Raw genomic sequence first — 14,472 nt, 5'->3', positions numbered from 1 at the left:
TTAAAATATCTGAAATTTAGTCAATATATCTACTACTACTTGAGATTTATTTAATTATATAAAAAAAAACTTGTATAACTTGCATAATTTCTTGAAATAAGCAAAATCATTTGCTTAACAAAACGATCTGCCAATGGAATAAACCACTTTCTACATATAAAATTGCTTAATATTCATACAAGAACCTTAAAATGAGAAATATTTGATAAATGGACTAGAATTAAAATGTTTTCATTTGCTAAGATATCGTTTTGCTCGTGTACAGGGATTTTCCACCACTGATCACTCAGATGTGTGGTTTTAGCAGTGCAAACCTGCAAAATCCTCTCTATGTACTTGTACTATGTACTGACACAGTCTTATGTCCTGCATTGAAATTTTCAATCCGTTGAAGTACAGTTACTCTTTCTTTACGTATAGCAATAACACATAAGCATCACACTCACTGTGTGCTTTCAACCACAACTTCCAACCCTATTTACTGATGTCTTTCTCATAGCTCGAAATCCATCTATTGAAACACTAGTCAGTTAAAAAGTCGTTATGACTGGAACTCCTGCCATCTGTGCCCCAATAATGAGCCCTCTTTCAAACTCATTTAGATCTTTAACTTTTGCCATCTTCTTTCAAAATGGAGGTCATCTGAGCCTGCTTTACATTTTTTACCTGGAGATAAGGGGGGCTAAAGACTGATGTCCGTGGCTTCAAAGGTAATCTCGAGTCCATAAAAGATAAAACGAAACTATTTAATCTATCTATCTAAGAATATTGCTGCTCAAGCGTTTTTGTCCTGCCAGCACTGTCTCCATTTTCGCTTTATGATGGGACTCAACCTGGGGCCACAGTAATGAGGTTTGGCAAGATGAGGACAACTGGCTTAAAACTATTAGAAATTGCCACTTTATTTTAAAATGTACTCACACTATGTCAGTCTCCTATTACTGGGGAAGGAATTGCGCCTCTAGCCTTAGAGCATATTGGAAAGAGCGGATGTGGTTTTGAAAGCTGTTATTCTGGGGTTTTCAATGCTCTTCAATGCTCCCTTTGCAAGCCTGATGCAAGATCATTCAAGGCCCTTTCATTATTTAGCTGGAGTGATGAATCAAATGTGACTGGGCGGGTGGCGTCACTTGTCTGTCTGCAGTGGAGGAGGAAGAGAGAATTTGTAAATCCATTAACGCAGGTCTGATTAAACACGTAATGATTGCACATGGGCCATAGAGACGCCTCTTATTACAAGAGGGTCTTTAGTAAATATCCAAAGACTCTGAACTAATTTATTAGAAACATGATGGCTAAATATAACGAAGCTCTGTTTTTCCAGTAGTGATGTGAGGGCAGTGATCATTTTAAACTCATTTTAAAGTCGAAACTATCAATGTGCAAAATCATAAGTGTCAGATTGACCGAGATCAAAGTAGTATTTGACTGCAAGTGCCCTGAATATGGTTTCAGTGAAGTGTTGAAAGATTTCTTTCACTAGAGACACAACAATGGACCTTTAGTTTTGACCACCACAAATCTAAAAAAGATTGACAAGGTATGCAAGGCTTATATCACAATGGAATTCTCCTTGCCTTTTACACAGTCCCTTTGGAAAGGACTAAATAGCTGATTTTGGGAGTTGTGTGATTAGCACCAGGTTTCATTGGAAGCAGCACAATGCTATCCGCTTTCACTGGGGTACCACATTCTCTGAATATCAAAGTTTTGGATCAAAGTTTAATACAAAGTTGTTGTGCAACACAGAAGCCAGAGACGTTGGATGGTTGTGCAAGCACTGTGCAATATGATCTTTGGCAATACAGTGTGACTCTGCATTAGATGTAAATTAGGTCTGGTGCTCACATGGGCACTCTAGGATCCGTCCACTGTGAAGAGAGAGCAATGCTATGTGACACTCATTATTTAGTGAAAAAAAAGGGGTTGAAGCAAAAGTTTGTACAGTGCAGTCCATATTTAACTGGACACGGCACAGTTTTTGTAGTTTTGTCTTTGTTCTACAGTACCCTGGACTTCAAATTAAACTATTAACATAAGATCAATGTACATCATTGGGTAAACATAAACAGAATTACAGCTCTTCGTATACATTATTCTGCCATTTAGAGGACCAAAAGTAAATAACCAGACAGTTGACTGCTGAGTTGATTCTTGATCAATATAGCATCTTTCATGCAAATGAAAACCTAGCTTGATTGTAGATGTGGCATCTTTTGCTGTTGTCTTTCAACAGGAAGACCTAAGAACAGGGTTGCAATCCATTCAGGAATTTCCGGGACTGCCATGGATTTTTATTTAATTTTAAAATTAATTCTCTTCCTGAAGGCAAAATGATGCATTTTCATGTGTTAGCATTTCTTATGGTGTTTTGACTGCTTGTATCTTTTCCCCAGGAAGACCATTTCTACACAAAGAGTGGGTATGTTTAGACACTCCAGCATGAGAACTGACACGAGTAGGTTGAATTGACATCTATCTTAGATTGCACCATGAACATAGTCACTCATCTCCTGAATTCAGTTACAAATCAAGCCATTGACAGAGTGTCCAGGAATTTTATAGGGCTGAGGAGCAAACCTGATGCAAGAATAAACTGGTTAGGGTACACAATTGAAAAATATGGTTCTTCCAGGGTCCTTTAGTAGTGGTTTAATACAGAGCCATGAACACTTAAAGAGCCATTTGCATGCTTAAAAGGTTCTTTGCTTGGTGAAATGGCTCTTCATATTGATTGAGAATGTGTTGTATATGGTTCTGTATAGAACATTTTTGAAAAAGGTTATTCAGTTATTCAGTTATTCTATTGTTACAAGTTTGATTTCATAACTGTTATATAGAAGTAGTTTTCAAAAACCATATACAACATATTCTCCATCAATCTGAAGAAACATCATGACACAAAGAACAATTTAAACATTCAAATTGTTCTTTGAGTGTTCATGGTCCTAGAACCATATATAGAACAATTGTCTTTACTAAAAAAACGAAAGAACCATTTTTTCAAAGTGGGCCGCAGCAACGGATGTCAGAATAATTTGAATTAAGGAGAAACCCTTTTCGACTGCTGACCAATTTTTTGAGCTTTGTCATCTTCAGACTAAAAGTTAATCAAAAAGGAGAAGACTGTAGTAACAGTACTTTTTACTTGAGTGTAGGTGTAAGCTTCTTCACCCACCTCAGTTGGTCAAAGACTGCCAGAAAGGGTATAATACACCAATGTATCCACAGAGGGCTTATTATAATATGCAAACCATAAAAACAAAAAGTGCCACCTCATGGTAGAATAAACGTGACTCCTATACTAAATTCTTAAAACCTTCATGGATGGTGCTTCATTTTGCAGCAGGACAATGACCTAAAACACACTACTAAAGCCATTAAGAAGTTTTTCATGGCCTAATAGTACATGTTCTTGGCTGGCCAAGTCCATCACCTGACCTGAACCCCACTGAGAGCACATTTTATCTATTGCGTTCAAGACTCAAGGCAAAAAGAACCTAAAACAAGCATCATGAGGGAAGATAGTCATTGGCTTGAGATGTCTATGGGTCACTTGGGGCAATCGTTAACTGCAAACATTATGCTAATGTATGAAATTACTTTTGGCCTGATTTTGTGGACATCTTCCTTGGCATCTTACTTGCTGTTCCAGGTAATCAGATTTTTAAGAGGATTCAAATATGGGGATTTTGTGGGTCAGTCCAGATGTTTGAATGCTGCTGAATGTTCATAATGCCAATCAGTCACATCTGCAGCCCTGTGAACTGTCAACTTGGAATACAGGGATAGGAGTGTTATGTTGCTCAATAAGATGATGAGCAAAAAGCAAAACCTGGTTGTCCAGCAGCTCAATGTAAGCACTGTGGTTTCACTGTCACCTCAACCTAAGGACCTATTTATGCATAACTAACACACCCCCAGAACATCACAGAGCCTCCTCCAGCTTAAACCACACCTTGCACATAGTCCTCATTGAAGGCTTCCAGAGGTTTACAATGAATCACTCATTTTTCCCAATTACTAACATCCACATTCACTGCACTGTACCACCTTTTCTCAATCTATGAATCTCGCAGCACACCCCACAGGCATGTATAGCCCAATTACCCTTGTGCAAAGCCATCTTCAGGAGCCTGAAATTATTACCACCTTAAACAAGCTAGGTGACTATTTTTTAGTCTGCAGAGCTTACTTGGGAAAATCCACTGTAAACATGAGCTTTACATGGACAAATAGCCACTGAATATGTATAAATTACTAAATAATGTGACTGGTACTGCATAGATTTCTATGAAGGTGGTTCATTCAAAGCATTACTTTATCCAGATAAAGATTAAATCCACTTGATTTGGTGTGTAGCATTGGCCATTCAAACTGTTTTGTATGTATTACGTTTACATACCTGTCCAGGAGGAACATTGCTAATACTGCGTCCAACTTTATCCCCTTTGTATGTAATAATAGCTTCTTTGAAAAACGCTCCTGATGTTGATTCTTGTCTTCACATTTTCTGGGAGCACACTGTGTTTTTTTCCCCCACAGTACTAATGCCTGGTGGTGTAGGTCTTTAACCAGATGTCAGACAGGAGGCATACATTTGTATTGATGCCATCGAAATTTTTTACTTTTTTAGCCCATTTTACATATATTCCAGGTTATTGGTACTACTAAAAATAGATTGATTAATGCACTAATAACAGCATTTATGACAGCATTTGTGATGCATTTGGACATACAAAGCTGTTACAGAATGTTGTACACCAACAGTGTTAACTTGTTTACTTCTAAAGCAAAAATTAAATACAATTGCAAAATGTATTCATTGGTTTCTTTATACGTCCGGGGGGTCTCCAAAGACTGTGATCTGTTTTTGTGTTATAGTGTAGGGATCAAAGTAATACGACTAGTGCTTTTTTGGTGATGACATTACTGGGCTCTTGTCATTGTCACTGCTCTCCAGGAAGGAAATAATCCATTGGAAGTCTGTTAAACATAGGATAACTGAATTACCTCGGAGCCTCGTACAGTCGTCCCACTTTCACTCTCATGCAGACACTGTAAACAGGATGCAGACTCACAGCACGAGAGACAAACAAGTGACTCAGTGAGGCAAGTGACAAGGTACCCCAGCGACACGCTGATGAAAACGCCTGCAATCATCATACACTCAAACGAGTCTTTAAAAGCTTTTAAACATGTGGGCTGCCAAAACAGGAAAAGGAGGAATGGACAATTATAGCCTTTGTGTGTGTCTTTTATATGGACGTTTCACCTTTCCCTAGAGAAAGAGTCTGGCCTGGGCTTAATTGAAACCCAGTGCATTCTTATTCTGAGAACAGAAGAAAGGGAACGGAATTTAAGCAAAGAGAGAAAACACAGCATCAAAGGTTGCGTGAAGAGACACTGAAAACAAGAACAAAGCAGCCATCACTGATGGGATAATGGAGACTCATGCATCTAACAGCCCGAGCAACAACACACTGTGTGTTATTCAGGCCGACACCGAATTAGACATGTTTCCTTTTCGTGTTGGAGAAGAAATAACAGCAGAGAAGAATAGAACAAAAAAAAAAGGCAGAATGTTTTTCGTTTGTAAAAACTCCTGTTGTCTAGCCAAGTCTGGCTCCGAGGGCTGGCCATGCTCTCCCTGGTGGAACTGACTATAAAGCAAAGGTCAGCATTGTTCTCTGAAATCAAATCCAAAACATTTCCAAACATAATAACAATCTATACCGATATGGTCTGTGGTTCAATCATAAATAGGAGCTGTCTTCAGGGTCTAAATTTAAACAGATTGCACACAGTGACAGCAAGAAAGCCATCGCACCAGACCTTCTGTTTCGACTTTCACATCAAGGGCTCTCTGCTGCCTTTCTTCTGGTCAGCGATGTAGATTGTGCTCTTTACAGCTCCACTCCTGACCTGTTTACACGAGTGTGACGGACTCGGCGGTGATTATAAAGCACAAGGGCAAAGGGAGGTCTCGGGTGTGTTAGCCTGTTATTACAGTCAGAATTGGAAACCCCCGAGGGAGAGGGGATTCGGTTACAAATCAAACACGAGTCCCATTTTATATGCAGCTAAACTACACTGGATGGAAATCTTTTTGTCGAATTCAGACCCGTCTGCTGGAATTGAATCTGAGCGTCGGTAATTACAAACGGAGTCATGGTGATTTATGCAAGATGTTTTTAATGATTTTGGTATTCTCTTCACCCAGCATGACCTCGCCATGACTGAGGCGTAGAGAGGTTTTTCTTAACCCTCTCTAGAATGGAAAAATGCTTCTTATCTTACCTTATTGAAGGAGAATTCCAATGTTTTGTGAAGATTTTTGCATAATTCAGTTGTTAAAATGGAAACAAAGTAGTTAAAAGTGGTTTGATGTTAAATGCTCTGTTCTGGGGAAACTGTGCTGGTCAGAATTGTTCACAATGAAGGTGATAAGAACCTGACGTCCACAAAGTTTAATGCCTCTAACATCTATGTCACAAAACATTATTACATGAAATAATAATGAATATGGCGCATATATGAATATGGTATGAATAGTTATGAAATAAGGTTTTGACCAAGTTTGTTCATAGCAGAGTGAAATGTTGCATAGTGTTATAAGGCAAAATAGATCCCTAAGAAAATGCCATTTTCCCACCATTTCACCATTATCACCATTCATTGGTGGTTTCGGATAACAAATAAAGTTGCTGTTTTAGTGTTGTATAACTTGCGAACTCAGGTTATTACCCCCGCCACTGTACAGGAAGGACATAAGTTTCTCTACTATTCACCTTCATGCACCAAAATGCTCAGAATGCCTTTGTTTACATCTCCACAATTGAATTATGATATCTTGAAATCTCTTTAAGATACATAAGTGGAAAAATTTGTCTTTATTTGAACAAATTCCCTGGAAAGTACTGAATGGCTACTAACTACTACACCTCTATCTATTGGCATGCTCTTGAGAATTTGTGATCTATATTGTGTCACTGCTGTGCTAAGTCTTTAAAAAAAAAAGGACAGTTTGTTCTCCGAAGCTGCTCGGACTGCACGGCCCATGTTTGGTTTGGATGCCTATGAATAACATTGTATGTGGAGAGGAAATTAAAAATGCAGGGTTGTAATTTACAGGAGAGGGGAGAGATTTAAACGCCTTTTTTTGCTTCTCTGCTTCCAAACTTCCAAATATGTCACAGCTGAATGAGAAGCAAGCTTTTTCTGCACTTGCAATAACAAGGGAGTTTGTGCCGCCTGCTGCCATTTAGTGCCAATGTGAGATAGCCCCCAGGCGACGTGCTTTATCATGTACAGTCTGACATCTGACTTGACTCTGTTTTGCATGTGAATGGTTAAACTGTAGTGTAATTTCTCCGAGTTTTGTAAAAGCGAGTGCAGGACCTGCCAGATGGTAAGTATTTGAAGCACGCTCTGATGAGGGCTTTGGTGAATGTAGCAGCACGTTATTCTGCTTGGTGCCCAATACTGTGAGACATTTCTCCCAGCCTGAAAAGTCCCAAGCAAACTTTAAGTGTGTTGAGTCTGTTTCAGCACGGTTCATGTGATGGTCTTAGTCCTCTACCTGTTTACTTAGAGACCCGCAATCTATATTTTGTCCACTTCTATATCTATATAAGTCCACTTCACTACTAAAACCAGTTGTCATTTATTTTTAAGTGGTCATTTTTCACCATCTCTTTACCTCTTAGAATTAAACAGGTTGTTTTTGTGTTACTTTGCCTTTAAGACTGATATATCTAAATTACCTCTATTCTGATAGGGTCATTAAAAAGCACTACAGACTAAAATGTAGGACGTTAAATAATAAGCTAATAAAATAAACAAACTTCAGCCATTTATGGTTTAAATAATTTGTAAAGCTGCAGTGATTCACTGGTTGCTGACACTCAGGAACAGGACAACGCTTAATCATTTTCCCTTCCTCATTATCCACTTCAATAAATCTGCTACTGCTAAAGATTGTCTGCAGTAACAACACTCCTTATCTCTTCAATGTGAGTAGGCATTGCTAAACTGCAGTAGTTGTGAATGTATTCATGATTATGACATCACAATCATGGCAAATTAAAAACAGACTGTTTCTACATCTCCATCCATATATGGATGGTAGAGTGAACGGCTGTTTTATAAAGTCTCACAAAAACTTTTAAAATTTTAATCTGTTAAATATACTGTATTGTGTGCAGTTGGTGAAGTTGCTACATGTAGACAAATGATTGATAGAAAATATTTCCCAGGAACACAAATTAACTAATGGTCTACATTCAAACCTAAACTCATAGGAAAAGTCTGGCTCCGAGGGCTGGCCATGCTTTCCCTGGCGGACTATAAAGCAAAGGTCATCATTGTTCTCTGAAATCAAATCCAAAACATTTCCAAACATAATAGCAATCTATACCAATATGGTCTGTGGTTCCATCATAAATAGAGCTGCTATAATAGTAAATATAGTAAAAAAAAGTTTCTGTCTGGAATGTAGCAGCATTTAATCTGCCTTCTCACACAGCACACATATAACTGTGATGGCGTGTTAATGAACTTTCTCCCAAAATAAACATTTAAAATGTGATTTAAATGGCTGTGAACAGTGAGCGCAGAGGTGAACTCCTCAGTAGGGTGCTTGTCCTGTCTGTGGCCAGCCTGGGCTGCAGTGCCGGTGTGGGGCAGTGTGCCGGTCAGCACAGGTCTCCAGGGGGTCTGGGGACCGCAGCCTCCTCTGCTCTGCGGTCTCTGTGGTGTGTGGAGCAACTCCAGCACTACTGCTCTTACCTTTCAGCAGCCGGCCTCACACATCTACCACACACTCCTCAGCCTAGAGAAGCCAGCAGCACAGAGCTCTTAACACCCTGGAGAGACATAACCAACAGCACTCAGGTGAAGAAAAACACTGTTTTATATGTATGATCTGCAGTTACTCTCTCATATACTGTCTGTCAAAAGTTTAGGGACAAAAAATGACTTTTATGTTACTTTTAAAGTGAGACAGACCACCATAACAGCTATTCGCGAATACTGTGAATATATTTTGCAAAATGAAACAAATATTTACTAATATTTTGGGTAAATTATGCAATATGAAAGAGATATTACAATGAAATAATTGAGAGGTTTTACTCCAAAATGCACTGAACGCCTCTTTCATAAATCATCTTTTTGATGATACACATAAAAGAAATATCAAAGCTATATATGATCAATACCACCTTTATTAGAGAAATGAAAATGAGGTTTTTGATAAAGTGTGTTATATGTCAGGTGTAATTCTTTTCAAGCCTCTTTATAAACAAAATTGTTACAAATGGGTATGAAGCATTTTGAATCAAAACTCTTCAATTATACTGAAAGAAATGCAAGAAGTAAGTAGATACCGTTTCATTGAGGACTACATGTTGATCAGGAAATGACAATATAAACTGCAAACTTTTAAAACACCACTGAGACCAGCTGCAGAGTGATGAGTCTGAGGAGCGTAGAGTTCAGTTCAACTCAGAGGCATTTGCAGAGAAAAGTATTTTCTGGTTTTCCTCCAGAAGGTGGCGATGTTGTGCTAATCAGGACACACTCTAGATGACTGATGGCTAAATAAGTTCAGTCTCTACTGCCAAGGTGTGAAGGAATTCACGTTACACTTTCTTCATTCATGCAGAAGCTGAATGAGAAATATTTTAGTAGTGTACTTATTAATTTATTAAACATAGCAAATGTGAGTTCAAGTCATGTTCAAGTCTAACATCTCTCAGTCTGAAATGTGTGTATATATATATATATATATATATATATATATATATATATATATATATATATATATTTATATAGCAGTGGTATACACTCACCAGCCACTTTATTAAGTACACCTGTTCAATTGCTTGTTAACACAAATAGCTAATCAGCCAATCACTCAATCTGCAACTCGGTGCATTTAGGCATGTAGAGGTGGTCAAGACAACTTGCTGAAGTGCAAACCGAGCATCAGAATGGGGGAGAAAGGTGACTTAAGTGACTTTGTGGCATGGTTGTTGGTGGTCTGAGTATTTCAGAAACTGCTGATCTACTGGGATTTTCACACACAACCATCTGTAGGGTTTACAGAGAATGGTCCAAAAAAGAGAAAATATCCAGTGAGCAGCAGTTGTGTGGAATGCCTTGTTGATGTGAGAGGTCAGAGGAGAATGGGCAGACTGGTTCGAGATGACAAAGGCAACAGTAACTATAAATAACCAACCAAAATCTCTGAGGAATGTTTCCAACACCTTGTTGAAAGTATGGCACAAAGAATTAAAGCAGTTCTGAAGGCACTACAATATATCTAAATTGTGCTTTAAATTGTGATGCCATATTTAACTTTTTTCACAAAAAATGTTAGTTTATATATATATATATATATATATATATATATATATATATATATATATATATATACAGTATATATAAACATTAACATTTTTTGTGAAAAAAGTTAAATATGGCATCACAATTTAAAGCACAATTTAGGTAGATTTCTTAAGGTTTAACACACTTTATTTATTTTTTATTTTTGTTACATTCAGCAGGTGAACTGTGTGCATTAAAATATGCAAAATCATCAAAACCTGTAAATTAACAATAAACATAACACACAGCAAGTAAACATAAACAGAATAATTAAAATAAACATAAACATATTTATTAAATTCCATCAGCAGCACCTGATTAAATTTCATATTAATTGGTTGATTAGCTGATTGAATGGTAACTGTAAACACTGAGCTTCTTCAAAAAGACATCTGGAAATGTTTGATAGATCCATTTTGAGGGAACTAAATTTAAATGAGCAGAATATGACGATAAATAGCATTAAAACTGTAGAATATCTAAAAATAAGAAAATAATGTGTGGAATTCAGTCAATTCCAAACCACTAACTTGGTGAACCAAAAATAAACATCTGGTGGCTCTTTACATACAGCAGTAATAACGAGGCCTGTGAAGCTCAGTGAGCAGAGCAGGAGAACACATCAACAGCTTTCTGCTAAATAGGTTCAACACTAGTTTAAAGGAAGTGCTAGCCTCAAAATTTCGACCCCTCTTATTTTTCATTATGTTTTTCCTGACTAACATGCTTGCTGTGTTGAAGGGCAGTGGAGCTGTGCGGTCTGTCCTCTCCCGGCTCACGCTTCAGCGGACGGCGTTGTGGTCAGAGGGGCTGGGTGGTGGTCAGAGCAGCAGAGGAACCCCGCTGTGTCAAGTGGCTCTAAAACACGCACACACACATACACACACGCACACACTCTGGGGCGAGCAAGAGCACTGAGAGACCGTGTGTGCTGTGTGTAGATTCCAGCCTGTCTCCACCAGCTTCCTCCTCCACCAGCACTGGCAGATTTAACAGCTTTCATCATGTAAATCACCAGCATTGCAGACCCCTGATTTGAATATCTAAAAGTAATGTGCCTCTTATAATGGATCTTCAATATGTTCACACTATATCATGGGTCAGGATTTGAGGATTTGGAAATTATGTGTATGCTTCTTTTTTTTTGCAAAAGTGTCTTGATGTATTGCGTAGATGAAATGAATGCAGCTCATTCGCAAGACGCTGAGGCTCTGAAATGAATAAAACACATCACTCCTAAAATGTAAACATTCGAAAACATATATTTATTCTGATGTGAAATATGCTGGGGCGACGTGGCTTGAACTCTCATAGAGAGTATTTAAGAAAACAACTGCTTAAAATACATGAACTTCTGCTCAAGTCATCATCATTGTGCTGACTTGCATTACTTGCCATTTATAATTATAGAGATGTAGATATTATGCCATTTTATTTCTATACCTGTTTTAAATGGCAATGGTGTAAAGACATATCAGTTCCATTACCTAGAACTGTGGGTTCTAAGTCAACGAAGGGGCATCCTCTAAAACTTTTAACTCATTTAAAATGCATTTTGTCAATGGATGTGCCACTTCACATTCACACATTTAAAAACTGAGGGGCCAAAAAGATTAAAGAATTTAAAGAACCTCTACACATAAAGGTCCTACAACCATGCATTGAAGCAAAGAGCCAATTAGGAACCATTATTTCTAAGAATGCGTTTTTCCTGTGAATGAAATACGTGTCATCGCACACTGAAGTTAATGTAATTCTTGTGTACATATTTACATCAGATTTAACACACAATCTTTTGACTTTGTAATTCTAAATATGAGCACAAAGTGTGCATTCAAAGGCATAAATAAAGACAATAAACTAAATTGATACATAAAAATATAACCATATAGTATATTAAGCATATAAATGTGTAAAGGTTGCATAAAAACACATTAGATAAAATTCTAGATATTCCTGCTGGGCAAAATTGTGACATTATAAAAGACATTCCCACTGGTTGGGAAGATTTCAAGCAGCAAGCAATTATGGTGGAAATGAAGGAGCTTCTTAAAATTCTCAGACTATACTGTTAACCCCTTATTGTTAAACCCAAGCTTATTACATCATCATCATCATCATTGTCATTAACCACTTAGTCCAGATAGGGTCCCAGTAGCAGTTGGTAGAGCAGAGAATCCCAGACGACCCTGTCCCCCACAACTTCCTCCAGCTCATTCGCGGGGACCCCAAGCCACTCCCAGGTCAACTTGGAGATATAATCCCTCCAGCTGGTCCTAGGACAACCCCGGGGTCTTGTCCCGGTAGGCCGTGCCTGGTACACCCCCACTGGGAGGCGTCCAGGGGGCATCCGGATCAGATGCCCAAACCCTCTCAGTGTGAAGGAGTAGTGGCTCTACTCCGAGCTCCTCCCAGATGGCCAAGCTCATCACCCTATCAAATAGAGCGTAGCCCACCACCCGGCAAAGAAAGCTCATTTCCACCCCTTGTATTTGCGACCTCATTCTTTCGGTCATTACCCACGGCTCATGACCACAGGTGAGGGTTAGGATGTAGACCAACTGGTAAACAGAGAGCTTCATCTTATGGCTCAGCTCCCTCTTTACTACTACAGTCTGGTACAGTGACCACATTACTGCTCCTGCCTGTCCCAGCCTGCGGCCGATCTCACGATCCCTCTTCCCATCACTCGTGAACAAGACCCCGAGATACTTAAACTCCTCCACCTGGGTCAGGTCCTTTCCCCTTACCTGGAGTGGGCATGCCATCCTTTTCCAGGCTTATTACATCAAAGGACTTATTATTCAGTAACTACAGGGACAATGAAGTGCAAACTGGCAAAGCTTAGGTTGTTGAAGTGTGTAATAAAACTGGATTATTTAAGGGGTTAAACCAAAAGCTACAGAGTCCTAACAAAGAACCTAAATGTTCCTGTCAAATCAACTGGCTCAATAGTAAGCAAATGGACAGGTGCACCACGCAAGATTTCACAATGTATACTCAGATTAATGGTAAGGAATGTGAAAGACAAGCCAGCAGTCACTTGAAGAGAGTTGCAGGCCAACCTGAAAGCAGCAGGAACAACAGTTGCACAGAGAACAATAAGCAATGAATTGCACTGCAATCACTCCTTCCTACACCCCACGCACAACTCCTCTGCTAAAAAAGAAGCAGAGAGATGCGCGTCTAAAATTTGCACATAAACATTTAGACAAATCAGAACCGTTTTGGAACAATGTACTCTGGTCAGGCGAAACAAAAATAGAGCTCTTGGGCAATAATTCAGCTCACTAGTTTGGAGACAGAAGGGTTGCATGCAAAATCCAAAGAACACCCACTGTGAAGCATGGAGGTGGGAGCATCATGATGTGGGGATACTTCGCTACATGCAGTACCAGGCATTACATATCATTGAAGGAAATATAAATAGAGCAATGTATTGGGACATGTTAGAGGAGAATTTAATCTCATCAGCCAAGAAACTGAATCCTGGGAAAAGATTTTAACAAGATAATGATCCCAAACATACAGCCAAAATATCTCAAAACTATTTTCTAAAAAAGTTGAAGGTGCACGCATTGCCTAGCCGATGTACTGACATGACTCTCACTGAAAATGTATGGAGCTTGAAGCTGTAATTGGTAACAAAGCTCTAATGATCGTTTGCTGTGTCTAAATACTTTTTCTCTAACAGCTTTGCAACAAAGCTCTAATGACCGTCTGCTGTGTCTAAATACTTTTTCTCTAACAGCTTTGCAACAAAGCTCTAATGTTCGTCTGCTGTGTCCAAATACTTTTTCTCTATCAATTTCATTTTTCACAGTTTTTCTTTGTTTATACTAATCAGTACATTTTATGCATGTTTATAAGTACAAAGTTAAACAACACTGTGTTTACATTGTGTTACACCAACTATAAGATTATAAATGAACTGTTTTTCCTGTTACTTTATTCCACAAATTTGAAACTATTCACAAATAACCGTGCAATTCCAACTTTATAAAGGAATGCACTTTAGATCCAGCCATCCTATGTGTGTCTGGGGGGTGAGGGCGTCTCCTCTGGCCTTGGATCAGGCTG

Source organism: Pygocentrus nattereri, chromosome 10 (genome assembly GCF_015220715.1).
Source record: "Pygocentrus nattereri isolate fPygNat1 chromosome 10, fPygNat1.pri, whole genome shotgun sequence".
Classification (NCBI taxonomy): Eukaryota; Metazoa; Chordata; class Actinopteri; order Characiformes; family Serrasalmidae; genus Pygocentrus; species Pygocentrus nattereri.
The sequence above is the reverse complement of the archived record's forward strand: the minus strand, read 5'-3'. Positions refer to the sequence as shown.